Raw genomic sequence first — 15,007 nt, 5'->3', positions numbered from 1 at the left:
ATAAAAGAAGAAGAAGAGTATTGCAGAGACAAGTAGGAAAAGAGGATTCTTATTGATTTGGGATGAATTACAATGAAATAGAACCCCTCTATTTATAGAGAAAAAGTGACTTATCCACCAAGTAACAAACCCTAAAATCTCTCTAAAATATAGACATTCACCTTAAATACAATTCTATTTATAACAAAATCAAAATTTTAGTTAATTTTAAAGTCTTGTATATTAGGAAAGTGATTAAATGACTATTGCTAAATAGTAGGAAAATAATTAAGTCTATTACAAAATATTATAAAAATAATTAAATGACTATTATATCCGGGGTGAACTTTATCTTTAAAGGGTAAAAAAGGCGAATGATATTTTGCTAAAGGTCCTCGTACTTTTAATATAATATATAGATAGATATTGATTTGCCATAGTACGTGTTTACCCGTAAAACGGTACAGTTGATATTATAGCGTGGTTTATAGACAAGCGAAGCAATTTGACCCAAAAAATGATAAATGAATTAAATAAAATACAAGACTTAGCGTTGAAATTGATATAAATTAGCAGATAGCTTGGTTCCGGGAGAAAGGCTTCTAAAGGCAACAATAAGAATCACGTTAGACAGAAAATAAAATATTATTTAGCTTAGTGGGTAGCATAGGTTTGTCAGAGATTTCGTGTCTTTCAATAGTTTTTGAGGACACTATTTATACCTATACCTAGGGAACCAGGTCCTAGGATCAATCCCCTCTTAATGAGGGTCATTGATGGATATATAATGGCCGGTTATGAATGCTAAAATTCTCTACAACGGCTGCATGTTTAATACTGAGGAATATTCTTCATTGAATGTCATCTGGTGATAAGTATTCGTTTGCTCCCGTCGATAATGTTCCCTTAGAGATCTACCCAGTGCCAACCAAAGATGTTGTCCTCGGTCTTGGTTTCCACTCGCTTCATCTTCCGTCTACCCTCGGTTTCGCGTGTCACTATGTCATTCGAGCATTTAATATGAACCGAGTTTACCCTATACATATAGTTCCCCTACTTTCCGGTGTCACGTCTTTGTGTCACTGGGAAGTTGGTGAAGATTCTTTTCTTGGCGGGAAATACTTTGAACCTTTCTGAAAAGTTTCTAACGCTTGATAAGACGCACGTCTCTTCGCATTTAATACCTCGAACATGTGTTAACCCACAATTTAATAGTATTTTTGCCGGTTCTCAAGGTAATCATGGACACGATTTAGCCTCCTATCCCTTTACTTATACGCCTCATTCTTCTTCTTCTTCCACTTCTACCAGTTTCATAAACTCTTTCAACTTCTTTGGTTTCAACTCCTTTCTGTTTTCATCTCTCCTAGAGCTTCTTCAGAAAACTCTTATCATCTTCTGTTGATTATGGCTTCTTACCCTAATTCTTCTAAGAACTCGGGTCTTCCCTTCGGTGGGGACCCAAAGAAGAGCAAAGACAAAGAAGTCGATTTTGATGCTGATCCTCCTACGGTGAGCACCATCATCCCTAAACATCTCAACACATCCACGGAGTTCGAAGAGAAGTTCCCTACTTCATACCCCCACACTTAGGCTATTGGCAAATACCCTTCCTCTATTCGCCCTTCCAGTATTCCTATTGTGAAGGAGGACTATGATTGCCATGCCTTAAACATCATTTCTCCCAATCTGGTGGAGTGAGTGACCTTCAGTAACAAGGTTCTTACGTATGTTTACACGTATCCCTTCACTTTGAGTCTATTTTCTTTGAGCGGGGGACTTGACCCCATAATTTTGGAGTTGTGCCACCGGTACCAGGTTTGTTTGGCATAGGTGGGCCCCTCGGTGTACCGAACAGTGGCTTGTCTACAGCGGCCGTGCCAGGAAATGAAGGATCCCCTCACCTTGGCCCATATGATGAACCTCAACTCCCCCAAGATCTTTTGTCGGGGAGCAATTAATTTTAGCAAGCGTGGCCCCATGCCTTGCTCACCAGCATGGATGACAACAATGACCATTGGTGGATGGAGCGATTTGTCGTCATTGCCACTAGGGATATCATCCCGGCCACAACTCCATCCTTCCCTAAGTCCTGGACTCGTTCACGTAAGTTCAAAGTCTATCTCTTTTGTCCTGAAAAAAGGTTGTTTAATGTAATTGCTAGCCCTTCTTCATTCATTATTTCAGAAACTCGTTGAGCATCTCCTAGGTTTAAAAGCCTAGACTGGTGGGTTCAGAAGATTTTGGACATCACTACGCTTGAAACCCGCTGGTGGAAGGAATTGGCTCCTAAATATGGATGAAGGGACAAAAACCATGGTAAACTGACTCTGCCTTCATTTCATCTTTGTTCATAAGAAAACTAGCTAAACCTACCTCTTTGTTTGATTCAGGTCTCCCTCAGGGTTCTGTCTCCATCCCTAAGAAGGATGTTTTGGTTGATCCCACAGAGGCGACGAGGTTGTTGTAGGAGGCTCTCACCCGGATAGGTGCCCTTCGGTCTGCTTCCGGTGTAGGTGCTTCTTCTCGGAGTCCGAGGGTAGAGAACAAGCAACCAAAAAGGTGTCTCTTCTCCTCAGTAGAGGGTAAAAACAAGAAAGCAAAGAAAGTCACCCCCGAGCCAACCGCATCCACTATTGTTATTGATGATGACGGGGAAACCAGTGATGAAGGAGCTTCCCTACAAAGAAGACAACGACCTTCATCAGCTCAACATAATGCTCAATTTGAAGAGCTTACCACCCCCGCGTGCTCCTGAGTAAATTTGACTTAGTGGAGAATGTTGATTATTCCTTTTCGGTCCTAGTTGTTGCTCCTAGTACTATGAGGCCGAGTACCGAGCCTCGTCCGCCTTCAGTTGGTGAGCAACCAACAAACAACATTGCATATGCCGCAGCCGCTTCTCACCCTACAACACCATTAGCTTAATCTCCTTCAATGTCGATCATACCTTCATCACCAGCAACTGCTACATCTCCCCCACCAGCCACAGATGCCCGAGAGGAGGATGTGCCTCCTCCCCAGTCCCAGACTAGGGGAATTTGGGGCACAACTACTCGCCCCCTTCTACAGCAGGGGAGGAGTGTCTCACTTTCAGTATCAACAAAGTGCCATCTGCTTTCCAAGCTGGTGGAACTCACTAATTATCTGAATCCAGAGAATGATAAGAAAACAATACACTCTTTTTCGGGGGAGTGTATGATAAATAACGCCATGCACAATGATGCAGTGGTATTGTACTTGTTCTTTTTACTGCTTGTTTCTTTTTGACTTGTTATGACAGGCTTTCTAACTTTGTATTTGTTTCACAGGCCAACTTCCTTGCTTCCGAGGGCCTTTAGAAATTAATCCTCAACAAAGAAAGACTCAATTTCGAGCGGGATCAACTTATGGCCGATAGGAATTACTTTGTTGCGCGCCACCCAATGCTAGAGGTGAAATCCGATGAGGCGAGTGATCTTGAGACCCGGTGCAGCTTAGCGAGCAGGAGGTAGTGGCCCTTATTCAAGAAGCTTCCCAATTAAATGTTCAATTCCGAGAAGCTAAGGCTAAGTGGTATGAGGTTCAAGATGTCGCGCTCGCTGCTGGTGAATGCGAGTATGCCTCCATTGGACGAGTAAATAACTTGGAGGCAACCTTGAATTCCAAAGCTGAAGAGGCTGCCACTTTTGAGGAGAAGCATGCCTAGATGGAGGATAGGTATAAGAGGATCATGGAACACAATAAGGTTCATATAATCACAATCCGCGATCTTGATCTTAGCCTTAGCACCACGAGATCCGAGCATAATGGCCCTTTGACCGAGGTTGATAGGCTTAAAGCAAAACCTCAGCTCCAATGGGATTGCCTCATTATCGAAAAGACCCATTCTATTTAGCACATGATGAGAAAAACCTTGGAAGAGATCAAAGCGAGCGTTATCGATATCAACGATGAGATCGCCAAAGCCCGAATGTTGGAGTTAACTTCTCTGCCTGATGCAACTGACTCTTCTAGTTCTGGCTCCAAGTCTTTAGAAACTGAGGAGGAACTTGATGAGGATAATGATGAAGGCGAAGATCCTGCATCGGCGGCAGATCCTCCTATTTCTCCCTGGGGCGTAGGTGGTTCTCTCCCCTTGGGTTCCAGTGGCGATGTAGTTTAGCTTTTTTGCTTTCTTTTCTTTTGATGTTTTTCCCTTTGCATTTTAGTATTTGTGTCGCTTGGAACATTTAATAAAAAGTGATTTTTTGTTTAATCATTGTGCAAAGTTTATTCTTTTTGTGTCAAATTAGGCAAGGGTTCATGTGTATTTTTCCCCCGATAGTGTTTGGGTTCCGGACATAAACCTTTCCGGATCCAACCCTTTACTATGAGGGTTTCATAAGAGATGGGCCTCTTATGTTTACGGTGCTCTTAAAGAGGACGTCTTCTATTCATTCCGACACTGGCATTTGAAGTACTTAGTTAACTTTCAAATGATAAAATCCACTAATCGTTTGGACAAGAAATAATATAAAAATAAAAGGACTTCATTTTATTCCTTATATCTTCAAAAGTACATAAACAGTCGACTGCTGAAAGAAAAAGAAATTTCCAATACATGTGGTTATTTTGTACAATTTGTTCCTACGGGGATGGTTGTGCAATCCTCGGTCCCGATGAGGCATATTTGTTCCCGGATTTTGTAGTCCCAGTTTCTGTGGAAATCATTTTGCCGTCTTCTCATACTATTCCCCCCCAGTGTACGAATGCAAGGAATGTGAATTGGAACACTGGAAGTTTTGCTCCTTTGAGGATTCCACTAGTGAATGGTTGGATATTCTTTGGTTCGATAGCAAGCTTCATTTCCCGTTAGGAACTTTGTTATCGAGCGAAAGATTATCTAACCACCCCTAGTCGCTTGTAGGAAAGGGTACTCATGAACGGTTGAATAGCCTTTGGTCTGATGGCAAGTTTTGCTTCCCGTTAGGAATTTTTCATCAAGCCAAAGACTATCTAACCATACCACAGTGCTTTGTTGTTTCCATGCCTTATCATTTAAAGGTCTTGTCTCTGCTGATGACGCTTTATTCTTAGTATACTTTTTGTTGATGTCTCATTAAAAACTTTGCAACAAAAAACCAATTAGGACAATAACTGGTCGAATGGAAAAAGAGTGCAGCATATATTTTCATTACAAGCGGTGTTCATCAGAAATAATATCTTTTGAGGTGAGTCACGTTGCAATTGCTCGACAATTTGATTCTGTCTTGGTATTCTAATTCATATGATTCTTTCTCGGTGATAGCTAAAACCCGATAAGGGCCTTCTCACGTCGGACCCAGCTTTTCCGCATTGAGCTCCCGGGTGTTCTGAGTTACTTTCCTCAAAACCAAGCCTCCCACCTTAAAGTAGCGGAGATTGGTCCTCCGGTTATATTGTCTTTCCATTCTTTGTTTCTGGGCCACTGATGGTAGTATATAATCTCGTATTTTAGTCGCTTATTACACTCCAATTTACTGCACTTTAATTGAGTTTGGGCGTTAATCGATAGTGTTTTACACTAATTATGTGTTTTATGCCTTATAGGAATTCGACTGATTTGGAGCTTTGAAGTCCGAGTAAAAGTCCAAAGGAATAAGCCAGGATCATGTTCAGGGGTTGAGAACCACGTCGGGATAGCTACAAAGCAAGAAATATTCATACTCGGAGAAAGTCCCATAGCCGCGGCGCGTGGCGCGCCGGGGCTGCCCAATTTTCCTGAAGCCTGTCAGAACAAGCTCTCTGAAGTTTCCCACAATAGCCCTGCATGGCGCATCGCACCATGCGGCGAGCCTCTGTAATTTTTACAAAGTTATTATCCTAGTTCGCGCAGGAAAACACCTTTTTCTGCGCGAACTGGATAATAACTCTATAAAAGTTGCACAGGCGTGCCGCATGGGGCGACGCACCATGCGGGGCGGTTGTGGGAAACTTCAGACCATCCGTATATGTGCCAAGTCCCTGCGTTCATCAAGCTGCTCCAATTTGACCAACAATGCTTCGTTGTTTGTTTCTTCGTCCGCCTGGAAGTACTGTAGTGTTGGTTCTCCTACTTCCACCGGGATCAAAGCTTCTGCATCGTATACGAGAGAGAAATGGGTCTCCCCAGTCCTTGATTTGGCCGTCGCCCGTAGCACTCCTGGTAACTCTTCGGGCCACTTGCCCTTGGCTGCTACAAACCTCTTTTTGAGGTTTTGAATAATCACCTTATTGGTTGATTCTGCCTGCCCATTTGCGCTCGGATGGTATGGTGAAGATGTGATCCTTTTAATTTTTAGGTCTTCAAGAAATTTGTGACCTTGGAGCCTATGAATTGTCGCCTGTTGTCGCAGGCGATCTCTTATGGTATTTTGAACCGGCAAATTTTGTTTTCCCATAGGAAATCAACCACTTCCCGCTCACTGATTTTTTGTTAAGGACCTGCTTCAACCCATTTAGTAAAATAATCAAATACAATCAAAAGCAATATTACCTTTCCGGGAGCCGGTGGCAGCGGTCCAACTATATCTATCCCCCATTTCATGAATGGTCTTGGGGATAGTACCGAATGCAGCAATTCTACTGGTTGGTGTACCAACATTGCATAATGTTGACACTTGTCACATTTCTGAATGAATGTCTTTGCGTTTTCTATCATCCGAGGCCAGTAGTATCCGGACCTAACTAATTTTGGGACCAACGAATCTGCACCTAAATGATTCCCACAAATTCCGTCATAAACCTCTATGATGACGTAATTAGCCTCGGAGGATCCTAAACACCGGGCCAATGTGCCTTAGAACGATCATCGGTATAACTGTCCTCCCCAGAAGCTGTAATGAGCTGCTTTGGTGCGGAGTGCCCGGGATGCCTTCGGGTCTTTGGACAGCTCTCCGTGCTCAAGGTAGTTGATGATCTAATTCCTCCAGTCCCAGACTTGGTTGATTGTATTTACTTCATAAGAATCGTCCACATCCAGTACTGAGTGCAGAGTTTAAACTTTAACCGCATATTGTTGCATGCGGTTAAAGGCAGTAGCCCGGGACTGAAATCGGCCATGAAACTTTAACCACATATTGTTGCATGCGATTAAACTTTAAACTCTTCTCACACAGTTCAAGGAAAGCTCAATCACCCATATCCCGAGAACAAGGTCCAAACTCCTGATGTCGTTTTCGACACCATCATCGCTTCTTTTGTGGCCAAAGGCAGTAGCCCAGGACTGAAATCGGCCATGAAGTCAGCCAAAACATGTGATTTGATCACATTCCTAGGCATATATTCGATATCAAATTTACTGATTTCAACTACCCATTTGGCCAGCCTACCTGACAACTCAGGTTTGTTTAGGACATTCCATAGGGGAAAGGTTGTCACCACGGCTATAGGGTGGCATTTAAAATAAGGTCTAAGCTTTCGAGAGGCGACTACGACAGCTAAGGAAAATATTTCGAGGTGCAGATAATGAGTTTTCATCCACGTCAAGATGTTTCTAACATAATAGATAGGATATTGTGTACCTTCATCCTCCCAAACTAGAACAACACTTACCGCTACCTCCGAGACCGCTAAGTATATTAGCAATTATTCGCCTTCCTCCAGTTTTGATAATAGTGGAGGGCTCGATAGATACCGTTTCAGGTCTTTTCTAGCCTGTTGGCCTTCTGAAGTCCATTTGAAGTTGTTCTTGTTCTTTAGAAGTGAGAAGAAGTGATGACATTTTTTCAAAGACCGGGAAATAAACCTGCTTAGAGCGGCCAATCTTCCGGTTAGCCTTTCGACTTCTTTTACGCTTGTCAACTGGTCTGGAATGTCCTCAATGGCTTTGTTCTTATCTGGATTGACTTTGATCCCTCTTTGTGACACCAGGAAACCCAAGAATTTACCAAAGCTAATCCTGAACGCACTTTTCGGGGTTGAGTTTCATGATGTGCTTCCTTAGGATGTCGAATGCTTCGTAGAGATATATTAAATGGCTATCTGCATTCAAAGACTTGACCAACATATCATCTATGTACACTTCCATTGTTTTACCTATTTTCTTTTCGAACATCATGTTCACGAGCCTCTGATAAGTGGCTCTAATATTTTTGAGACCGATGGGCATCACATTATAACAATATATGCCGAAGTTCATGATGAATGAAGTTTTTTCCTGATCCTCCGGGTTCATCTTAATTTGATTATACCCAGAATAGGCATCAAAGAAACTCATTAACTCATGCCCGGTCGTGGCGTCGATCATTTGATCGATGTTTGGTAGTGGGAACGAGTCTTTCGGGCATGCCTTATTCCAGTCTTTATAATCTACGCACATTCAAAATTTATTATTCTTTTTCGGAACTACAGTCAAGATACTTTACCTCCCGGATCAAACCGATGTCAAGTAATCAAGTTACCTATTCTTTGACAAACATGTTTGTCACCTAGGCTATTGGGCATTCTTTTGTCTTACCGGTGGGATGCTTTGGTCCAAGCTTTGCTTGGCACGACCATCTCAACCGAGATATCTGTCATATCCGTGTGCAACCATGAGAAACAATCAATGTTAATTTTAAGAAAATCAATAAATCCTGACATAATCTCGGGATTGAGGCCTTTCCCCTGGTGGAACCTTCTCTCTAGGAATTTTTCGAACAAGGCCACTTGTTCGAGTTCTTCTATTGGGGACTTGGCCGCGTCGTCTCTTCTGGTACTTGAAAATATCTAGGCACCTGGTGGGGTTCCGATGACTCCTCCCCTTTGTCATATTCACTCGGCTCGGGAGCATGCGTCGGTCTGTATAATTGCTATGCGTTGAGTTCCTTCATTTTACTGCTGAAACTGATACCACATTTGGTGATATGTTGATGGAACGGCTTTCATTTCATGTAACCATGATCTACCAAGAATTATGGTGTAGCCCATGTCTCCATACAGCACATCAAATAAGGGAGTCTTCATGACTCTTTTGGCATTCGTGGGCAGCAAGATCTCCCCCGTCGGGTCATTACCATTGCTAAGTTGAATCCCGCGAGGAGTTTTGTTGCCGTAATGATGCTTCCGGTTCGCTTGGCTTGCTCCAGCACTCTCCATTGAATGACGTTGTCCGATCTTCCTAGGTGCACCAAAACACATTTAATTTTAAAAATCTATACCGTTAAGGGAAATTACTAGGGCATCGTTGTGCATAAGAAGGAGTCTATCGATGCCTTCTTCTGTGAAGGTGATGTCCTCTTCGGCGACTTCCCGAAGTCTCTTCCTATGAGTCACCGACACCTTTATCTTTTTCGCTGCCGAGATGTTACATCCTTGATCTTGTTCCTCTCGAAAATCATGTTGATAGTTAGTCGAGGAGAGTCTTCCCCTATCTTTGAGGGCTCTGCATTGTCTCAGCTACGACCATAATTATTTTTAGCCTGGTTGCTTAAGAATTCACTGCGAAGGCCATTTTTAAGCGGTGTTGCTACCTCCTCGCGCAAATGTCGGCAGTCCCCAGTTCGGTGGCATTAATCCCATGATATTCACACTATAAATTAGGATCCCTCTGGCTGGGATCGGACCTCATCGGCCTCGGGAACTGCACTTCCTTGATGTTCCTCATAGATGATACCAGCACCACTACACTGACATTGAAATTATATTCAGACAACCTGGGATAAGTGGAATCTCGGGAACTCGATACCTCCTTGTCCTAAAACAACTTGTTGTTCTGGCCCCGGTCAACCTTCTATCAAGGGCAAATCTATCCACAGATCGGAATCCTTTGCTGTTGTATCCTTCGGCCCTCTTGTAGGGCAAGAAACGACCCTTAGTAGACTGCCAATCTGCATCAAAATCATCTTTTGATTTATCCCTCTTCTTTTCTCGATCCTAACCTTTGGTTCATGCCGGGAACCCAAGATGATCATTTGCTATCCTTATCTTTGATTCGTAGCGGTTATGGATATCTGCCCATGTGGTTTCTTGGAACTCGAGCAAGCTTTCTTTCAACTACCGGAAGGCGTTAGAGCTCCTAGGTTTCAACCCTTTAGTAAATGCCTCAGCTACCCATTCTTCTGGCACAACCGGTAAAAACATCCTCTCTTTCTGGAACCGGATCATGAACTCGCGCAGCCATTCGGACTCTCCTTGCGAAACTCTAAATATGTCCGCCTTCCGGGCTTGGACCTTCCTGGCTCCGACATGGGCCTTGATGAAAGTATCCATGAGCATTTCAAAGGAATCGATAGAGTTCTCGGGTAGGAGTGAATACCATGTCAAGCCCCCCCTCGTGAGGGTTTCACCGAGTTTCTTCAACAGAATAGATTCAATTTCATGTTAAGCCAAGTCGTTTTCATTCACCGCCATTGTATAGGTTATTATGTGCTCCTGAGGGTCTGAAGTCCCATCATACTTTGGAATGTCCGGCATCTTGAACCGCTATGGAATCAACTCTGGTGCTGTGCTCGGTTTGAACGAAAGTTGGGTGTACTTCTTCGAGTCCGGACCCTTCAACACCGGTGGTGCACTCAAACTTTTATCCATTCAAGTGTGGAACTCATTCGCGTTCTGATCCATCCGCTCGTTCATTTTCCTCATGAACCTCATGAGTTCGGTTAGGAAGGGCTCATTGCCGTTATTGTTATTGGATCCGTTATTGATTCCCTCAGTTTTGTTGAAGACAACTTCTCCCCTCGGGGTGTTGTTATCAACCCTTTGAGCTGTTTCATTTGCAGGAGTGTGGGGAGGAACAATGCCTCTTCCATTAGCATTGTTGGAGGGCCTGACAAGGCCTACTTCAGTTCCGTCATGGCTTGGTCTTGCCTTGAGAGATGGCCCATGATGGCCTTCAGTTGCTCCCTTAAGATCCTTAATCTTTCTATAACGTGTTCGTCCTCAGCATCATCAGGAGTTGTCTCCCGCACATATTGGGGATAACGCTTGCCATGGACCGGAGTTGCTACGTCCTCTTTGTTGCGGGTGTCACTGATCGAATCCTCATGTTGAGGCAGATTCTCTTGCACCTCAACGTTATGTGTGATGTTGACATCATTAGCTGCCATTTTTTAATTTTTTTCTATGAAACAAAGAATCAAACACATTATTAATATATGCAAGGATCAACTTAATTACTCATTTGTCTAAGCCTCATGGTGGGCGCAAAACTGTTTACCCGTAAAATAGTACAATTAAATTTATAGCGTGGTTTATAGACAAGCGAATCGATTTGATCCCAAAAATTATAAATGAATTAAATAAAATGCAAGATTTAGCATTGAAATCGAGATAAAATAGCAGATAGCTTGGTTCCGGGAGCAAGGCTTCCGAAGGTAGCAAAAAGAATATTGTTAGATCGAAAATAAAGTATTATATAGCTTGGAATAGTGTGTAGCATAAGTTTGTTAAAGATTTTGTATCTTACCATGGTTTTTTGAAACCACTATTTATAGTTATACCTAGGGAACAAGGTCCTAGGATCTAGCCCCTCTTAAATAAAAATAATGAGGCAGTTCATGAATGCCAAAATTCTCTGTAACGGCTGCGTATTTAATACTGAGGAATATTCTTCATTGAATATAATCTGGCGACAAGTATTCATTTGCTCCCGTCGATAATGTTCCCTTCTGGATCTACATGGTGCCAACCAAAGATGTTGTCCTCGGTCTTGATTTCCACTCGCTTCATCTTTCGTCCCCTAGTTCCATGTGTCACTCTATCGTTCAAGCATTTAATATGTATCGATTTTTTCCTATACAATTCGTTTATGTAATATTAAAATTTCACCACTCAATTATGCTTAATTTCATACATAGTCCTCATGTTTCTTTGTGATTGAGTATAAACAGTAATTTTACTTCTATCTGGTAGGGTCCACATGATTCACCTCTGATAGATTAGCTCGCTTATTGTTTGGGTATATAAAGTATTAAGTCAACGAATACTGCTCGCAAATAGTAAATCGCTCTATAAGGATGGCTCCAACTTTGAAAGTTTCATGGTTAACCAAATTGATAAAGTGTGGGTCCCAATTTCCATTTGTCAAATAATTAATAGCCTCACATGACTAATCATACTTATCTTAATCACAAAGTAAAATGTATCGACCAAATTAATTGAAATAACAGGGAGTTCGGTTTTTTTAATGCAATTATCCTTATTCATTTCTGGATAGGGTTGTATTCACAAAAGGAGTACAGTGAGGGGAGCTAGACCTTATCATAGAAAATTAATATAACTAGGTGACATAATCACTGAAAGCCAGTTGGAAGGTAGGAATACTAGACAACAAAGCTCATGTCCTCCTTCCAACGATAGGACCATATGTACATGTTAACTTACAAAGAAGTTGGCTTTGTCATATTTTAATCTAAAACTGGGCAATTGTCACTTATCTAATAAGAAAATACTTTTTGCTACAGTAAGTAGCTATTGGAATTTGTGGATTAACAGTCTCTGACGGGAAGATGAGGCTAGTTTGGCTAGGTTATCAGCTACCAGGTTGCCTTCTTTGAAGCAATGGTTTACTCTAATGTTTGTCTTGCCAATATTGCTTAATATCCTGTCCAGGATCTACTTGATCTTTAGGTTGTTGGTAGTCTTGTTGATCAGGATATTAGCAATGATCAAGGAGTCAAGTTCGAGAGTGAAATTAGTATATCTCTGTTGGCTGCACTCCAAACTCAGTCGCTAATGCTTCAGTCATGTTGTTGCTTGTACTAACAACTGGATAGATAAGGCCATGATTAACTCACCTTTGTTGTCCCTTACTATGCCCCAAATCCCTGCTCCACCACTCTCTTTAATAAAGCTTCCATAAATGTTAACTTTGATAGTGGTCATTGGAGAAAATTTCCAGATGACTTGACTCCAAGTTTGAATTGATTGAAATCTCTCAATATTTTCACATAGGGCATGCCACTGTAGTCCTCTTTCTATCTCTGATAGCTTCTTTGTCAGCACCATCCTTAGGGTCCAAATGCATTGATATTTTACGTTACTGTGATGAAATTTGTTCTTGTTTCCATATCTGCATAAAGTGCATTATTTTCATATTTTCCAACAAATGATAATAGGGTCCACTTGCATAACCAGTGTATGAATTGTAATGTTGGTCTTTATTTCCCATCATCTTTTGAAAGTTCCAATGGCTGGTTCTAGTTGATGTTTCAGTCCCAATGTTTGCCCAATTGCATTCCATATAAATTATGATACATCACTCCTAGTGAACACATGTTGCATTGATTAAACCTGTGAACTATTACAACAGGAACATCTAGACACAATATTAGTACCAAATTTCCCTATGATGTCATTAAATAATAATATTTTTTCTTAATTCTCCAACTTAAAAAAGATAGTTTAAAAGGGATAGAATTGAGCCAAATCTTGCTGAGAAAACCATTGTTTGCTTGCGCATTCTAATAGAATGCCATGTAGTTTTGCTGGACAAAAAGGCCATCTTCTGAAACATTCCATAAGGGAAAATAATTTAGATTCTGGTGTCCAATGTCCACACAAGTGATCTTACCAATAATATGATCAAGAATCATTGTTACAGCATGTTGATGTCCGGGTGCCATTAAGAATGAAATCATTAACAGAAATTTTAGCAGACTTTCCAATGCCTTGAACAATACTAGCTAAAGCCCCGGCCCCTCACCAGTCCAATTGTCCCACAAAACATTAGAGTTAACAGATAATATTTTCTAGATAATGTTAGGCAATTTCTTTCTCCTGGTCTTCATCAAGCTCTTCATACCGTAAGATTCTGAGGAGTTAGCGATTTTGGACACTCGGTGAGACCTTTTGCACTATTTGGAATTAAGGAAGGTTGCACAGAGTGAAGAACTAGTTCTAAACATCCACCACCTTTTGATATTGAGAAATTCAGTAATGTCATACATATTTCTAATTCTGTACCACCTTCATCCTTGGGATAGCAAAGAATTTTTCAAGAGCTCCAATGGTAGTTCTTGTTTCCCTCAAAAGAGCCCCAACAGAAATTAGAGAAGTTTTTTTCAATAAGATTGATAGTACCTTTAGGGGGGTTTAAAATAGACATAGTGTAAATGAGAATTGATTGGAAGACATGTTTGATAAGAATAAGTTTGCCCCCATAATATAACATTTTACCTTGCCAACCACTGGACCTTTTGATAATTTTGGATAATAGGCCATCAAACAAACTGATTATTTCCCTTCCCTGATAGATAGGGCAGTCAAGATAATTGAAAGGAAAATCTTTATCTATGAAGCCAGAGACCTGCATGATTCCATTGATCCTGTTAGCAGAAGCGTTTGCGGCACTGATGAAATAACTCTTATTGTCATCCTCTTTCTGCCTTAAATCCTTTTTATACATTCTAATAGTCTTTTTTTTATCAATTTAATAGACATATTATCCCCTTCACTGAAAATCACAATAACATATGTGTATGTCAGAGGATTAATGACAGGTCCCGTATGGTTCATACTGAATGGTGTGAAGCCATCCATAGAGGTCAAGCTGTTAAGAGTTCTGGAAAGCACTTCTACTCCAATGATAAAAAGTAAAGGAGATAGGGGGTCTCCTTGTTTGAGTTGAGACCTTGAGTGGAGGTGAAAAAACCTTCCCTGGAGTCATTGATGATGATAGAACACTAGACATCTCTCACTAGCCTATAGATAATATCAATCAATTTTTTATTAAAACCAAATTTCATCATGGTAGCACAACGAAAATTCCAAGACATTCTGTAGTATGCTTTAGCCATATCTAATTTGATAATGATATTACCTCATTTTTTGAATTGTCTGTCGTTGTGGACAATTTTCTAGGCCAGAAGAGAAGTTCCAGTAATCATTCTCCCTCTAACAAAGCCACTTTGATTTTCAGATATAATTTTAACATGGGATTCAATCTTCTAGCCAAGATTTTTTAAATGATCTTATTAGAAAAATTGCTCAAATTGATAGGCCTAAGCTAAAAAGAATTGTAGGTGATTCCACTTTGGGGATGAGAACGAAGCAAGTGTGAGAATAGAATTTGGTCATGTTCTTCCCATTGAAAAACTCCTGGACTTTAAAAATCCTCTTTGATGATATT

This window comes from Nicotiana tomentosiformis, chromosome 8, assembly GCF_000390325.3.
Source record: "Nicotiana tomentosiformis chromosome 8, ASM39032v3, whole genome shotgun sequence".
NCBI classification, from domain to species: Eukaryota; Viridiplantae; Streptophyta; class Magnoliopsida; order Solanales; family Solanaceae; genus Nicotiana; species Nicotiana tomentosiformis.
This window is presented reverse-complemented; position numbering follows the sequence as displayed.